This window comes from Arachis stenosperma, chromosome 3, assembly GCF_014773155.1.
Source record: "Arachis stenosperma cultivar V10309 chromosome 3, arast.V10309.gnm1.PFL2, whole genome shotgun sequence".
Taxonomy (NCBI): domain Eukaryota; kingdom Viridiplantae; phylum Streptophyta; class Magnoliopsida; order Fabales; family Fabaceae; genus Arachis; species Arachis stenosperma.
This window is the reverse complement of record NC_080379.1, coordinates 127,422,523-127,438,087: the sequence shown is the minus strand read 5'-3', so window position 1 is coordinate 127,438,087 and position 15,565 is coordinate 127,422,523. Positions and strand designations below refer to the sequence as shown.

At 39.5% G+C, this 15,565-nt stretch overlaps 2 non-coding genes across 2 annotated transcripts; both read right to left on the bottom strand.

Annotated features, from left to right (window-relative positions):
* Positions 1 to 1,039: 1,039 nt before the first annotated feature.
* On the bottom strand, positions 1,040 to 1,143 carry LOC130971952 (small nucleolar RNA R71). Its single transcript, XR_009083157.1, has one exon. It is a non-coding gene; the product is annotated as a small nucleolar RNA R71 (small nucleolar RNA).
* Positions 1,144 to 15,457: 14,314 nt separating this feature from the next.
* LOC130971871 (small nucleolar RNA R71) lies at positions 15,458 to 15,565 on the bottom strand. Its single transcript, XR_009083076.1, has one exon. It is a non-coding gene; the product is annotated as a small nucleolar RNA R71 (small nucleolar RNA).

The window sequence follows — 15,565 nt, the reverse complement described above, 5'->3', positions numbered from 1 at the left end:
CATATCTTTTTAATCATATCTTTTTATCATATCTTTTTCAAAATTTTGATTTCAAAATATCTTCTTATCTTCTTATCTTTTCAAAATTGACTTTCAAGTCTTTTTCAACTAACTATTTGACTTTTTGTTTATTTCTTATCTTTTTCAAAACCACCTAACAACTTTTCTCTCTCTAATTTTCGAAAATACCTCCCTCTTTTTCAAAAATTCTTTTTAATTAATTAATTGTTTTAAATTTTAATTTTAATTTTATTTCTTATCTTAATTTTCAAAAATCATTAACTCCTTTTCAAAATTATTTTCGAAAACTTCTGTCTCTCATCTTATTCTATTTATTTATTCATTTACTAACACTTATCTTCATCTCACATCTCTGCCCCTATCCTCACCTTTGTGTTTGGATTCTCCTTTCTTTATTCCCTTCTTCTTCTACTAACATAAAAGAATCTCTATACTGTGACATAATGGATTCCTCTTCCTTTTCTGTTTTCTTCTTTCTCATATGAGCAGGAACAAGGAAAAAGGCATTCTTGTTGAAGCTGATCCAGAACCTGAAAGGACTCTGAAGAAGAAACTAAGAGAAGCTAAATTACAACAATCCAGAGACAACCTTGCTGAAATTTTCGAACAAGAAAAGGAGATGGCAGCTGAACCCAACAACAATAATGCAAGGAGGATGCTTGGTGATTATACTACACCTACTTCCAAGTTTGATGGAAGAAGCATCTCAATTCCTGCTATTGGAGCAAACAATTTTGAGCTGAAACCTCAACTAGTTGCTCTAATGCAACAAAACTGCAAGTTTCATGGACTTCCATCAGAAGATCCCTATCAGTTTTTAACTGAGTTCTTGCAGATCTGTGAGACTGTAAATACGAATGGAGTAGATCCTGAAGTCTACATGCTCATGTTTTTCCCTTTTGCTGTAAGAGACAGAGCTAGAACATGGTTGGACTCACAACCTAAGGATAGCCTGGACTCCTGGGATAAGCTGGTCACGACCTTCTTGGTTAAATTCTTTCCTCCTCAAAAGCTGAGCAAGCTTAGAGTGGATGTTCAGACCTTCAAGCAAAAAGATGGTGAATCCCTTTATGAAGCTTGGGAAAGATACAAGTAGATGACCAAAAAGTGTCCTTCTGACATGTTTTCAGAATGGACCATGATAGATATATTCTATTATGGTCTATCTGAGTTCTCTAAGATATCACTGGACCATTCTGTAGGTGGATCCATTCACCTAAAGAAAATGCCTGCAGAAGCTCAGGAACTTATTGAAATGATTGCAAATAACCAATTCATGTACACTTCTGAGAGGAATTCCGTGAATAATGGGATGCCTCAGAGGAAGGGAGTTCTTGAAATTGATGCTCTGAATGCCATATTGGCTCAGAACAAAATGTTGACTCAGCAAGTCAACATGATTTCTCAAAGTCTGAATAGATGGCAAAATGCATCCAATAGTACTAAAGAGGCATCTTCTGAAGAAAAAGCTTATGATCCTGAAAACCCTGCAATGGCAAAGGTAAATTACATGGGTGAACCTTATGGAAAGACCTATAATTCTTCATGGAGAAATCATCCAAATTTCTCATGGAGGGATCAACAAAAGCCTTAACAAGGCTTTAATAATGGTGGAAGAAACAGGCTCAGCAATAGCAAGCCTTTTCCATCATCTTCTCAGCAACAGACAGAGAATTCTGAGCAAAATACCTCTAACTTAGCAAATATAGTCTCTGATCTGTCCAAGGCCACTTTAAGTTTCATGAGTGAAACAAGATCTTCCATCAGAAATCTGGAGGCACAAGTGGGCCAGCTGAGTAAGAAAGTCACTGAAACTCCTCCTAGTACTCTCCCAAGCAATACTGAAGAAAATCCAAAAAGAGAGTGCAAGGCCATTGATATAATCAATATGGCCGAACCTAGAGAGGAAGGAGAGGACGTGAATCCCAATGAGGAAGACCTCATGGGACATCTCTCAAGCAAGAAGGAGTTCTCTATTGAGGACCCAAAGGAATCTGAGGCTCATATAGAGACTGGTGCACGAAATGCAATCCCACTCTTTGACAATTCACACAACTAACCAGCAAGTGCACTGGGTCGTCCAAGTAATACCTTACGTGAGTAAGGGTCGATCCCACGGAGATTATTGGTTTGAAGCAAGCTATGTTTATTTTATTATTCTTAGTCAGGATATCAATTAAAATTATCAGTTGGAATTATTAGAAAAATAAAAGAGCGTGAAATAAATAATTGTTACTTTAATAATGGAGAATATGTTGGAGTTTTGGAGATGCTTTGTCTTCTGAATTCCTGTAATGTAATATTCAACTCAATTCCAAAGTGCAAAGTTCCTTCCATGGCAAGCTGTATGTAGGGTGTCACCATTGTCAGTGGCTACCTCCCATCCTCTCAGTGAAAACGGTCCAGATGCTCTGTCACAGCACGGCTAATCAGCTGTTGGTTCTCGATCATGTTGGAATAGGATCCATTGATCCTTTTGCGTTTGTCATCACGCCCAGCAATCGCGAGTTTGAAGCTCGTCACAGCCATTCAATCCTTGAATCCTACTCGGAATACCACAGACAAGGTTTAGACTTTCCGGATCCTCAAGAGCGGCCGCCATCAATTCTAGCTTATACCACGAAGATTCTGATTAAGGAATCTAAGAGAAGCTCATTCAATCTGATGTAGAACGGAGGTGGTTGTCAGGCACACGTTCATGGATTGAGGAAGGTGATGAGTGTCACGGATCATCACCTTATTCATAATTAAGTGCGAATGAACATCTTAGATAGGAACACACACGTTTGAATGGAGAAATAGAAACAATTGCATTAATTCATCGAGACGCTGCAGAGCTCCTCACCCCCAACAATGGAGTTTAGAGACTCATGCCGTCAAAGTGTATAAAATTCAGATCTGAAAATATCATGAGATACAAAATAAGTCTCTAAAAGTTATTTAAATAGTAAGCTAGTAACCTAGGTTTACAGAATATGAATAAACTAAGATAATTGGTGAGAAAAATCCACTTCTGGGGCCTACTTGGTGTGTGCTGGGGCTGAGACTTAAGCCTCTCACGTGCTTGGGCTGTTTCTGGAGTTGAACGCCAGGTTGTAACGTGTTTTGGGCGTTGAACTCCAACTTGTAACCTGTTTCTGGCGCTGGACGCCAGACTGCAACATGGAACTGGTGTTGAACGCCAGTTTACGTCATCTATCTTTGCGCAAAGTATGGACTATTATATTTTTCTGGAAAGCCCTGGATGTCTACTTTCCAACCCAATTGAGAGCGCGTCAATTGGACTCCTGTAGCTCCAGAAAATTCATTCTGAGTGCAGGGAGGTCAGGATCCAACAGCATCAGCAGTCCTTTTTCAGCCTAAATCAGATTTTTGCTCAGCCCCCTCAATTTCAGTCAGAAAATACCTGAAATCACAGAAAAATACACAAACTCATAGTAAAGTCCAGAAATATGATTTTTGCCTAAAAACTAATGATATTCTACTAAAAACTAATTAAAACATACTAAAATCTACATGAAATTACCCCCAAAAAGCGTATAAAATATCCGCTCATCACAACACCAAACTTAAACCGTTGCTTGTCCCCAAGCAACTAGATAAATAAAAGAGGATAAAAATAAGTCAAGAAGCAATAATATCTCAGAGTTTTAAGTGAAGCCCAGATTCTAATTAGATGAGCGGGACTAGTAGCTTTTTGCCTCTGAACAGTTTTGGCATCTCACTTTATCCTTTGAAATTCAGAATGGTTGGCATCCATAGAAACTTAGAATTCAGATAGTATTATTGATTCTCCTAGTGTAGTATGTTGATTCTTAAACACAGTTACTTTATGAGTCTTGGCCGTGGCCCTGAGCACTTTGTTTTCCAGTATTACCACCGGATACATAAATGCCACAGACACATGACTGGGTGAACCTTTTCAGATTGTGACTCAGCTTTGCTAAAGTCCCCAGTTAGAGGTGTCCAGAGCTCTTAAGCACACTCTTTTTGCTTTGGATCACGACTTTAACTACTCAGTCTCAAGCTTTTCACTTGGACCTGCATGCCACAAGCACATGGTTAGGGACAGCTTGATTTAGCCGCTTAGGCCTGGAATTACTTCCTTGGGCCCTCCTATCCACTAATGCTCAAAGCCTTGGATCCTTTTCACCCTTGCCTTTTGGTTTTAAGGGCTATTGGCTTTTCTTCTTTTTCTTGGTACAATGATTTCTTGTAAAAGTTTTTTTTTTTACTGCTTTTTCTTGCTTCAAGAATCAAATTCATGATTTTTCAGATCATCAATAATATTTTTCGTGTTCCTCATTCTTTCAGGAGCCAACATTCGTAAAATTCAGGATACAAAATGTGCACTGTTCAAGCATTCATTCAGAAGACAAAAAGTATTGCCACCACATATAAATAATTAGAATTTTTCTTATTAAGAACTCGAAAAAAAATATTGCCTCTTTATTCTAAAAATCTACTATTTTATTCATGTTTGATGATGATGAGAAAAATAAATTATAACTTAATTGGAAATAAAACCAGAATAGATATGCTAATTTACTACTACTACTGTATAACTTCTAAGGTAAATTCCTATGATAACACTATCACAGAGTTAAAGCTAAAATTAGAACTCAACAACCTGTATTTTGGGAAGTGGATGTTCCTCTGATCTGTGGGGTGCTTGGTCCTTCAAGGATTAATTTCTGGCGCTTCAGCTCCCTTAAGTCACGCCCTTGCTCTTCTTGTTCCCTAAGCAATTTGCAAAGCATGCTACTTTGATTGTTCTGTTCTTCCTTTATTTGGTTCATAACTTCTTGTAACTTGGAAATAGATGCCTCAAGATGTTCTCAATATTCGAATTGAGGAAGTTCTGGGAGGAATTCTTGTGCTCTCCTCTTGATTGGATCATCCTGCAGCTGTTGTCTTTCCGTTGATATTTTAGTGATTGGCCGCTCAACTGAGATATACTCAGTTATTCCCATCTTCACTCCGGCATCTCTACAGAGCATAGAAATTAAGCTTGGATAGGCCAATTTGGCATCCTTGGAGTTCTTGTTTGCTATTTTGTAGAGTTCACACGAGATTAGTTGATGAACTTCTACTTCTCTTCCCAACATGATGCAGTGAATCATCACTGCTCTTTTAACAGTAACTTCAGAACGGTTGCTGGTGGGCAATATAGAACGCCCAATAAAGTCCAGCCAGCCTCTGGCAACTGGTTTGAGATCTTCTCTCTTGAGTTGATTTGGGATGCCAGTGGTGCTGGTGGTCTACCTGGCTCCAGGGATGCATATATCCTCTAGAATCTTGTCCAGACCTTTGTTTACCCTCATCATTCTCCTATTAAAGGAGTCTGGGTCATCTTTCAGTTGAGGAAGCTTAAAGATCTCCCTGATTTTGTCAGGATGGATGTGAACAATCTTTCCTCTGACTAAGGTCCGATGGTCATAGAGGGCAGCTCCAATTATTCTTTGCCTGTCTGTCTGCCATAGATTAGCATAGAACTCCTGAACCATATTCCTTCACACTTTTGTTTCAGGATTAGCTAGGATTTCCCAGTTCCTGTTTTGAATTTGTTCTTGGATCTCCGGATATTCATCTTCTTTCAGATCGAACTTGACTTCTGGGATCACTGATCTTAGACCCATTATTTTGTAGTAATGGTCTGAGTGTTCTTTAGTCAAGAACTTCCCTTGATTCCAAAGTGGTTTTGGAATACTCTCTTTATTGCCTCTTGGGGTGGGTTATTTTCCTTTAGGGGCCATGATCTTAGTGATCACAGATAACACACCAAACTTAGAGGTTTGCTTGTCCTCAAGCAAAAGAAAAGAAAGGAGAGGGATAGGAGGAGAGCAAGTGTGGAATGAGGAATGATGAGAGGGGCGCCGAAGTGGATATAAAGGGGGGGTGGGTTTTCGAAAATAAGAAAAAGATATAAGATAAAAGATATGATTTATAAAAGATAAATATGATAAGAAAAAGATATAATTTAAAAAAGATATGAATGATATTTAAAAATAAATCTGAATTTTTAATTTGAAAAAGATTTTAAAAGATAATTAAGTTTTGAAAAAAATGGAAAAAGAGTTGGATTGGATTGGAAAAAGGTTTATGTTTATGTATGAAGATATATTATTTTTGAGAAAGGGATTTTAGAAATTAGAGTTTTTAGAAATTAGGATTAAAATTTTTGAAATTAAAGGATGACATTTTGAAACATGTTTATGCAAGAAATCATGAATTGAAACATAAAAATTTTGAAAATTTGTAAAGAAAAACGAATTTTACCTCCTCCCCACCATCCTGACGTTAAACGCCCAAATGCTGCATGTTTTGGGCGTTTAACGCCCAATTGCTGCTTCTCCTGGGCGTTCAACGCCCAGCTATTGCTTCTTTCTAGCGTTGAACGCCAGGAAGTCCTTTGTCACTGGGCATTTCTCTAAATGCCCAGGATGCTGTAATTCTGGCGTTAAACGCCCAGAAAGAGCTTATTTCTGGCGTTCAACGCCCAGAAGATGCTTCTTTCTGGCGTTCAACGCCCAGATGGCCATTCTTACTGGTGTTGAACGCCCAGTGGATGCTTCTTTTGGGCGTTCAACGCCCAAAATGTTTCTTACTGGCTTTTTCATGCCAGTGAGATTCTAACTTCCCCTGTAGCTCTGTGAATTCAAGCAATTGCTATTCTACCTTTTGAAGACACTTTGACATATACCTGTAAAAATTTTAACAAAAACAAATAAAATTAAATTTTGTAAATGGCTGGGTTGCCTCCCAGCGAGCGCTTCTTTATTGTCCTTAGCTGGACTATTACAGAGCTTTAATCAAGTCTTAGTTTTGAGCATTCTTGCTCAAAATTACTTTCAAGATAATGTTTAACTCTCTGTCCATTAACAATGAACTTTTTGTTAGAGTCATTATCCTGAAGCTCTACGTATCCATATGGTGATACACTTGTAATCACATATGGACCTCTCCACCGGGATTTTAGTTTCCCGAGGAATAATTTGAGCCTAGAATTAAATAGCAGAACTTTCTGCCCCGGCTCAAAGACTCTGGATGACAGTTTCTTATCATGCCATCTTTTTGCTTTCTCTTTGTAAATTTTTGCATTCTCGAAAGCATTGAGTCTAAATTCTTCGAGCTCATTTAACTGGAGCAATCGTTTTTCTCTAGCTAACTTAGCATCAAGGTTTAGGAATCTGGTTGCCCAGTAGGCCTTGTGTTCCAGTTCCACTGGCAAGTGACACGCCTTTCCATACACGAGCTGGTATGGAGAGGTCCCTATAGGTGTCTTGAATGCTGTTCTGTATGCCCACAGAGCATCATCCAAGCTTCTTGCCCAATCCTTTCTACGGTTAATTACAGTCCGTTCCAGAATTCTTTTAAGCTCTCTGTTAAAGACTTCAGCTTGCCCATTTGTCTATGGATGATATGGAGTGGCTACCCTGTGGCTAACTCCATAACGAACCAAAGCAGAGTAAAGCTGTTTATTACAGAAGTGAGTGCCCCCATCACTGATTAATACTCTAGGGGTACCAAATCTGCTGAAGATGTGTTTCTAGAGGAATTTTAACACGGTCTTAGTGTCATTAATGGGTGTTGCAATAGCTTCCACCCATTTGGATACATAATCCACTGCCACCAGAATATAAGTGTTTGAGTTTGATGGTGGGAAAGGTCCCATGAAGTCAATACCCCATACATCAAACAACTCAATCTCCAAGATCCCTTGTTGAGGCATGGCATAACTGTGAGGCAGATTGCCAGATCTTTGGCAACTGTCGCAATTAAGCACAAACACTCGGGAATCTTTATAGAGAGTAGGCCAGTAGAAGCCACATTGGAGGACTCTTGCGGCTGTTCGCTCACTTCCAAAATGTCCTCCATACTGTGATCCATGGCAGTGCCATAGGATCTTCTGCGCTTCTTCTCTAGGCACACATCTACGAATTACTCCGTCTGCACATCTCTTAAAGAGATACGGCTCATCCCAAAGATAATACTTTGCATCTGTGATCAGCTTCTTTGATTGTTGTCTACTGTATTCTTTGGGTATGAATCTTACTGCCTTGTAGTTTGCAATGTCTGCAAACCATGGCACTTTCTGGATGGCAAAGTGTTGCTCATCCGAAAAGTTTTCTGAGATCTCAGTAAGAGGGAGGGACGCCCCTTCTACTGGTTCTATTCGGGACAGGTGATCTGCTACTTGATTCTCTGTCCCTTTTCTGTCTCTTATTTCTATATCAAACTCTTGCAGGAGCAACACCTATCTTATGAGTCTGGGTTTTGAATCCTGCTTTGTGAGTAGATATTTAAGAGCGGCATGGTCACTTTTGATCCTACTAAATAGGATCTAAACTTGTCAATGGCGTAAACCATTGCAAGTAGCTCTTTTTCTATGGTTGTGTAGTTCTTCTGTGCATCATTTAGAACACGACTGGCATAGTAAATAACGTGTAGCAGCTTGTCATGCCTTTGTCCCAACACTGCACCAATGGCATGGTCACTGGCATCACACATTAGTTCAAATGGCAATGTCCAGTTTGGTGCAGAGATGATTGGTGCTATGACCAATTTAGCTTTCAGAGTTTCAAAAGCCTGCAGACACTCCTTATCAAAGAAAAATGGCGTGTCAGCAGCTAGCAGGTTGCTCAGAGGTTTGGCGATTTTTGAAAAATCCTTTATAAACCTCTTCTAGAATCCTGCATGCCCCAGAAAGCTTTTGATTGCCTTAACATTGGCAGGTGGTGGTAATTTTTCAATTACCTCTACCTTAGCTTGATCCACCTCTATTCCTTTGTTCAAAATTTTGTGCCTAAGGACAATTCCTTCAGTCACCATAAAGTGACATTTCTCCCAGTTTAAAACCAGGTTAGTCTCTTGGCATCTCTTTAGAACAAGTGCTAGATGGTTAAGACAAGAGCTGAATGAGTCTCTAAAAACTGAAAAGTCATCCATGAAGACTTCCAGAAATTTTTTCACCATATCAGAGAAAATTGAGAGCATGCACCTCTGAAATGTTGCAGGTGCATTGCACAGGCCAAATGGCATCCTTCTGTATGTAAATACTCCAGATGGACATGTGAATGCCGTTTTCTCTTGATCCTGGGGATCTACTGCAATTTGATTATAACTTGAATATCCATCCAGGAAGTAGTAGTATTCATGACCTGCTAGTCTTTCTAGCATCTGGTCTATGAATGGTAAAGGAAAATGATCCTTTCTGGTGGCTGTATTGAGCCTTCTATAATCAATACACATACGCCACCCTGTAACTGTTCTTGTTGGAACAAGTTCATTTTTTTCATTATGAACCACTGTCATGCCTCCCTTCTTAGGGACGACTTGAACAGGGCTTACCCAGGGACTATCAGAAATAGGATAAATAATCCCAGCCTCTAGTAATTTAGTGACCTCCTTCTACACCACTTCCTTCATGGCTGAATTCAGCCGCCTTTGTGGTTGGACCACTGGCTTAGCGTCACCCTCCAATAAGATCTTGTGCATGCATCTGGCTGGTCTAATGCCCTTAAGATCACTAATGGACCACCCAAGAGCTATCTTGTGTGTCTTTAGCACTTGAATTAGTGCTTCCTCTTCCTGTGGCTCTAAGGTAGAGCTTATGATTACAGGAAAGGTATCACCTTCTCCCAGAAATGTATATTTCAGGGATGGTGGTAATGGTTTGAGCTCGGGTTTAGGAGGTTTCTCCTCTTCCTGAGGGATTTTCAGAGGTTCTATTATTCTCTCTGATTCCTCCAGATCAGGCTGAACATCTTTAAAGATGTCCTCTAGCTTTGATTCGAGACTCTCAGTCATATTGACCTCTCTTACCAGAGAGTCAATAATATCAACACTCATGCAGTCATTTGGGGGTGTCTGGATGTTGCATGGCTTTGACAACATTCAACTTAAACTCCTCCTCATTGACTCTCAGGGTTACTTCCCCTTTTTGGACGTCAATGAGGGTTCGGCCAGTTGCTAGGAAAGGTCTTCCTAGAATGAGAGTTGCACTCTTGTGCTCCTCCATTTCCAGCACCACAAAGTCAGTAGGAAAGGCAAATGGCCCAACCTTGACAATCATGTCTTCAATCACGCCTGATGGGTATTTAATGGAGCCATCAGCAAGTTAAAGACATATCCGGGTTGGTTTGACTTCTTCAGTCAAACCAAGCTTTGTGATAATAGATGCAGGTATTAAGTTGATACTTGCCCCAAGATCACATAGAGCTTGCTTGGTACAAGTACCCTCTAATGTGCATGGTATCATAAAGCTTCTGGGATCCTTAAGCTTCTCAGGTAAGCTTTCTAGGATAACTGCACTGCATTCTTCAGTGAGGTAAACTTTTTCAGTTTCCCTCCAATCCTTCTTATGACTTAAGATCTCTTTCATGAACTTGGCATAAGAGGGTATTTGCTCAAGTGCTTCTGCAAACGGAATCTTTATTTCAAGAGTTCTGAGATAGTCTGCAAAGCGGGCAGATTGCTTATCCTGTTCTGCTTGGCGGAGTTTTTGAGGATAAGGCATTTTGGCTTTGTATTCCTCAACCTTAGTTGCTGCAGGTTTATTACCTGTAGAAGTGAGTTGGGAAGCCTTTTTAGAAGGGTTGTTATCAGCACTTGTATGTGTCTGATCCCCCACTGGCATTTGAATGCCAGGGGTGGAAGTTGGAGTGGCGTTAGACGCCAGCTCCTTGCCTGTTTCTAGCGTCTGAACGCCAGAACTGTGCTCCCTTTAGGCGTTCAACGCCAAGTCCTTGCTTGTTTCTGGCGTTGAACGCCAGGAATGAGCATGGTTTGGGCGTTCAGCGCCAGCATTATTCCTCTCTGGGCTCTGATTGTCCTTAGAGGGATTTTGGTTAGCCATTCTTGTTTCTTGTAATATCTCCTTGAACTCGGCTAGCTATTTTGTTAGAAAGTCTAATTGCTGATTGAATTCATTAGCCTGATCTACAGGACTGAGTTCAGCAGTTACTGTTTTAGCTTCTTCTTTCATGGAAGATTCATTGCTTAGGTACAGATGCTGATTTTTGGCAACTGTATCAATAAGCTCTTGAGCTTCTTCAATTTCTTTTCTCATATGTATAGATCCACTAGCTGAGTGATCTAGAGAAATCTGAGCTTTTTCTGTAAGCCCTGAGTAGAAGATGTCTAATTGCACCCACTCTGAAAATATTTCAGAGGGACATTTTCTCAGCATCTCTCTGTATCTCTCCCAAGTGTCATAAAGAGATTCATTATCTCCTTGTTTGAAGCCTTGGATGCTCAGCCTTAGCTGTGTCATCCGTTTTGGAGGAAAATAGTGATTCAGGAATTTTTTTGACAACTGTTTCCATGTCCTTATGCTGTTCTTAGGTTGGTTATTTAACCACCTCTTAGCTTGATCTTTTACAGCAAATGGAAACAGTAATAATCTGTAGACATCCTGATCTACTTCCTTATCATGTACTGTGTCAGTGATGAGCGGATAATTTGTATGCTTTTTGGCATTGTTTTTAGTATGTTTTTAGTAGTTTTAGTTGAGTTCTTAGTATATTTTTATTAGTTTTTAGTTAAAATTCACTTTTCTGGACTTTACTATGAGTTTGTGTGTTTTTCTGTGATTTCAGGTATTTTCTGGCTGAAATTGAGGGACCTGAGCAGAAATCTGATCCAGAGACTGAAAAGGACTGCAGATGCTGTTGGATTCTGACCTCCCTGCATTCGAAGTGGATTTTCTGGAGCTACAGAAGCCCAATTGGCGCGCTCTCAACGGCGTTGGAAAGTAGACATCCTGGGCTTCCCAGCAATATATAATAGTCCATACTTTGCCCAAGATTTGATGGCCCAAACCGGCGTTCAAAGTCACCTCAAGAAAATCCAGCGTTAAACGCCGGAACTGGCACCTAATTGGGAGTTAAACGCCCAAACTGGCACTAAAGCTGGCGTTTAACTCCAAGGAGAGTCTCTACACGAAATTTCTTCATTGCTCAGCCCAAACACACACCAAGTGGGCCCGGAAGTGGATTTTTATGTCATTTACTCATCTATGTACTAGTTTTCTATAAGTAGGACCTTTTACTATTGTATTTTCATCTTTGGATTATTTTTAGATCCTTTGATCATCTTTGGACATCTAGTTCTTAGATCATTTGGGGGCTGGCCTCACGGCCATGCCTAGACCTTGTTCTTATGTATTTTCAACGGTGGAGTTTCTACACACCATAGATTAAGGTGTGGAGCTCTGCTGTACCTCGAGTATTAATGCAATTACTATTTGTTCTTCCATTCAATTCCGCTTGTTCTTTATCCAAGATATCACTTGTTCTTCAACTTGATGAAGGTGATGATTGACACTCATCATCATTCTCACCTATGAACAAGGTGACTGACAACCATTCTTGTTCTACAAGCATTCGAGGCTTGGTGAATATCTCTTGGATTTCTGATTGCATGATGCATGGTTGATCGCCTGACAACCGAGTGCTCGCCTGACAAACGAGCCAGCCATTCCGTGAGATCAGAGTCTTCGTGGTATAGGCAAGAACTGATGGCGGCATTCAAGAGAATCCGGAAGGTCTAACCTTGTCTGTGGTATTCTGAGTAGGATTCAATGATTGAATGACTGTGACGTGCTTCAAACCTGTAACCTACTGGGCGTTAGTGACAGACACAAAAGAGTGATTCTATTCCGGTAGGGGAGGAAACCAAACCGGTGATTGGCAGCACTGTGACAGAGTGCGTGCATTAGCTTTCACTGCGCGGATGGGAGGTAGCTGCTGACAACAGTGAAACCCTACACGAGCTTGCCATGGAAAGGAGTAAGAAAGGATTGGATGAAGGCAGTAGGAAAGCAGAGAGACGGAAGGGAAGGCATCTTCATACGCTTGTCTGAAGCTCTTACACCAATGATATACATAAGTATCACTATCTTTATCTTCTATGTTATTTTCGTTCATCATCATATACATTTGAGTCTGCCTGACTAAGATTTACAAGATGACCATAGCTTGCTTCAATGCTAACAATCTCCGTGGGATCGACCCTTACTCACGTAAGGTATTACTTGGACGACCCAGTGCACTTGCTGGTTAGTTGTGCGAAGTTGTGTAATGCCATGGAATTGAACCACCAAGTTTTTGGAGTTCATGACCAGGGATTATGAGAGTTGTGAAAAGTATTGTTCACAATTTCGCGCACCAAGTTTTTGGCGCCGTTGCCGGGGATTGTTCAAGTTTTGAGCAAGCTTTTGGTAACAATGCCTGGGATTGTTCTAGTTTGGACAACTGACGGTTCATCTTGTTGCTTAGATTAGGTATTTATTTTTTTCGAAATTCTTGAAGATGAATTCTAGAGTTTCATGATGATTTGTTGAAATCTGGCTGGCTGAGAAGCCATGTCTAATCTGATTGGACCGAGGTTTCAACTTATCACCACAAGAGCTTGTTGATTCTCATCAATTTTGCTCTTGGAGCAGTGATCTGCTAAGATTTGGCTGACCTTTGGTCATGTCTAGTGTTTTGGACCGAAGCTTTCCTTGAAAGCTTGGCTGGCTGTGAAGCCATGTCTAATTCCTGGACCGGAGTCTTAGACTAGCATTGCACTGATTCCTGGAATTCTCATCAAGGATTTTGATACCTTTTCCCACTTAATTTTCGAAAAACACAAAAAAAAAAAAATTTACAAAATCATAAAAACCAAAAATATTTGATGTTTCCTGCTTAAGTCTAGTGTCTCATCTTAAGTTTAGTGTCAATTGCATGCATTCATTCATGTGTCTTAAGGATCCTCAAGTAATTCTTGATGATTTTTGTGTTCTAATCTTTGAATTCTATTGACTTGAAGCATTTTGTGTGTCTCATATGCATTCTCATATAGTTAGTGTCAGTAGTATACAAACTGCTAAGTTTGGTGTCTTGCATGCATTGTTAATTGATTCCTTTTGCATTTTGATTATTAAAATCCAAAATATTTTTAATTTGTGTCTTTTCAAGTCAATGATACAAAGAATTGAAGATTCAGAACATACTGCAGAGGAATTATACAGAAAAAGCTGAGCATTCAAAAATGCCCAATGAAGAAGGCAGACTGGCGTTTAAACGCCAGCCAGGGCACCTGGTTGGGCGTTTAACGCCCAAAGAGGTAGCATTTTGGGCGTTAAACGCCAGAATGTATACCATTCTGGGCGTTTAACGCCAGGATGGTGCTAGGGGGAAGATTCTGTTTTCAAAATCAATTTTTTTTCAAGTTTTCAAAGTTTTCCAAAATCAAATCTTTTTCAAATCATATCTTTTCAATCAAATGTTTTCAAAATCAATTTCTTTCCTTTTTCAAAGATACTTACTAACAATTAATGATTTGATTGAACATCTCAAATTTGTTGCCTTTTCTGTTGAGAAAGGTTTAATGTTTTGAATCATATCTTTTCTTGTTAGGCAAGTCATTTATTTTAAAATCAAATCTTTTTTAAAATTGTTTTCAAATCATATCTTTTAAAATTGTTTTCAAACCATATCTTCTCAATCACATCTTTTTAAAACCATAACTTTTCAATTAAATCTTTTTAACCACATCTCTTTCAAAATAGTTTTCAATCAAATCTTTTTAATTTCTAATTTCAAAATCTTTTTCAAAAATCACTTGATTTCTTTTTCACTTTTAATTTTCAAAAATTATCAATCAAATTTTCAAAATGTTTTCAAAATCTTTTAATTGAATTTTCGAAAATTCTCTTCCCTCCTTCCCACATCCTTCTATTTATGGAGTACCACTCCTTCTAAATGCACAATTCGAACCTTATCTAATTAAAGTTCGAATTCATCTTCTCCTTCTTCTTTCTATTTCTCTTTTCCTCTGACATTTCAAGGAATCTCTATACTGTGACATAGAGGACTCCACATTTTCTTGTTCTCTTCTCTTTCATATGAGCAGGAGCAGAGACAAAGGCATTCTTGTTGAAGCTGACCCTGAACCCGAGAGAACCTTGAAGAGAAAGCTAAGAGAAGCCAAGGCACAACTCTCTTTAGAGGACCTGACCGAATTCTTCAAGGAAGAAGAACACATGGCAGCCGAAAACAACAACAATGCCAACAATGCAAGGAAGGTGCTGGGTGACTTCACTGCACCTACTCCTGATTTTTATGGGAGAAGCATCTCTATCCCTGCCATTGGAGCAAACAACTTTGAGCTTAAGCCTCAATTAGTTTCTCTAATGCAACAGAATTGCAAGTTCCATGGACTTCCAATGGAAGATCCTCATCAGTTCTTAACTGAATTCTTGCAAATCTGTGACACAGTCAAGACTAATGGGGTTAACCCTGAGGTCTATAGACTGATGCTATTCCCTTTTGCTGTAAGAGACAGAGCTAGAATATGGTTGGATTCTCAACCTAAAGAAAGCCTGGACTCTTGGGAAAAGCTAGTCAATGCCTTCTTGGCAAAGTTCTTTCCACCACAAAGATGGAGTAAGCTTAGAGTGGAAGTCCAAACCTTCAGACAGAAGGATGGAGAATCCCTCTATGAAGCTTGGGAAAGATACAAACAATTAATCAGAAGATGTCCTTCAGACATGCTT